This window comes from Bison bison, unplaced genomic scaffold, assembly GCF_000754665.1.
Source record: "Bison bison bison isolate TAMUID 2011002044 unplaced genomic scaffold, Bison_UMD1.0 scf7180017863885, whole genome shotgun sequence".
Lineage (NCBI taxonomy): Eukaryota > Metazoa > Chordata > Mammalia > Artiodactyla > Bovidae > Bison > Bison bison.
The window spans coordinates 807,340-809,277 of record NW_011494457.1 but is presented as its reverse complement, the minus strand read 5'-3'; positions in this window follow the sequence as shown (position 1 = coordinate 809,277).

Genomic DNA, 1,938 nt, shown 5'->3' with positions numbered 1-1,938 from the left:
CCTACGTCCTAAAGTGGTTATGAGGATGGCGTGAGAACACAAAGGGCCCTACTGCCCTGACACACAGCGAATGCTCAGGAAGCATCGGGCGATAAGCAGTCCTTCTCCTAACTTCCGAAAGGTTACTGTTAATTACTGGACCCTCGACACTGAGGTTACTAAAGGCCGTATGGCAACTGCTGAAAACCATCCATTAAAACCTCAAAAAACAACAACTTCCTATGGTTCAGTGTAACACATGCCAGTTGAGATCATCAGAAACACTCCTCACTGCCGGGGTCCAGCCCCGGTGGATCCAGGGAATTCGAAGCGGGGACGGCGTAGGCGAAGATCAGGAAACAATTGCTTAATTAAACGTTAATTAAGGATATAAAGAGTAATAGAATGAGGATAGCTCAGTGAGGAAATTCAGTGGAGAAAAGAGGCTGAATAATTCAGCCAGAAGGTAAGAGAAAGAACGACACGGTGAGACCAAGTTTCGGTGAACAAGGCCCACACTTTATTTTCCAAAGTAGTTTTTATACCTTAAGTTATGCATAGAGGATAATGGGGGAAGGGGTAGAGTCATGCAGCAAGCCAGGCTTTCTTCCTGCAAACTTATCATATGCAAAAGCTTAGGTGATTTGCATCATCTTCTGGCCCGGAGGCCTGTTAACATTTTAAGACCCTTTCTTCAGAAAACTTATTTTTCTCTAAAGGTGATTGGTCAGGAGCCACCCTCCAAAAGCATTAGATAAAGTTGCATTCCTACAGAGCAAAGGTGTGGTGGGCTATAACAAGAAAAAGAATTAACTCAAGGGTCCCAGGTTACAAACATTAAAGCTACTACTTACACCAATTCTATTAATCAATACACTGCCAGGGACACAGCAGGTAAGGGATATGGAAACTTAGCAGCAAACATTGGCCCAACAAGTGAAAATCCCTTCACCAATACAATTTCTAATCAATCTTTTAACTACTCAAAAGAATCTGTGTTTAGACAGTTTAGAACATCTCCTGACTCTCACAGTTGGGAGGCTCTGAACAATCACATGTGGCCGGAAAAACCTATTCAGGCAGGCTAGAGGATTTCCAAAGGAGTTTGTAGGTTGAAACACTGTCACACCCAGGAATTATTAACTGGAGCTGTAAGCTAACTCTTTTTTCAGAGAGGTAGTGGGGGACAGCCCCCCGTAAAGTCAGAGGTGTAGGTGAAAGCACAAAGCAGAAAGTAGGCAGACTCTGGTTTTGGGTGTAAATGCTCGAGAATTTCCAGGGGGACCCCTGAAGCTCGATCCCGCCTTTGCGTATGCCGAGCCTCCTTCCTCATGACCTTTGTCATGGGCAGAGTTCCTCACACTGGCTCCCAGCAGTGATAGAATTTCAGTTGAGCTATTCCAGATCCTGAAAGATGATGCTGTGGAAAGTGCTGCACTCAATATGCAATGTGCACTCAATATGCAATATGCCGGCTCCCGGCACCTCACCAGCACCTCAGAGGCAGTGACCTGGCTGTTTCCTCCAGAAGGGCCGAGGACGTGCGGAGGAAGCGGGTGCTGCTGTGGAGGATGGAGCGGGCTGGGAAGGCTGTTCTCAGCATGCAGCTCCCTTTCCCGACCTTGGCTTGCCCCTTGTTGGTTCAGTCACTCAGCAGTTACTGAGCGCCGCCAAGAGACAAGCATGGCTATCAGGGCCGAGATGCAAAAATGAAAAACGCAAGTCCCCACAATTACATCCCAACAGAGACTCAGCGAACACAGAAACAGCTGTCAGACGGTGCTACCTACAGTCCTCTGAGGGAAAAGGTACAGAAGTGTCAGGAGAAAGGGGCCATGTAGCTAACGTGATCAGGAAAAGTTCTCTGAGGATTAGGTGACATCCAAGCAAAGACCCAAACAAAAGGCAGTGGGAGACCAAGTCCTGTGGCTCCTGTGGCAGGGGGGGCCAGGCGGCAGG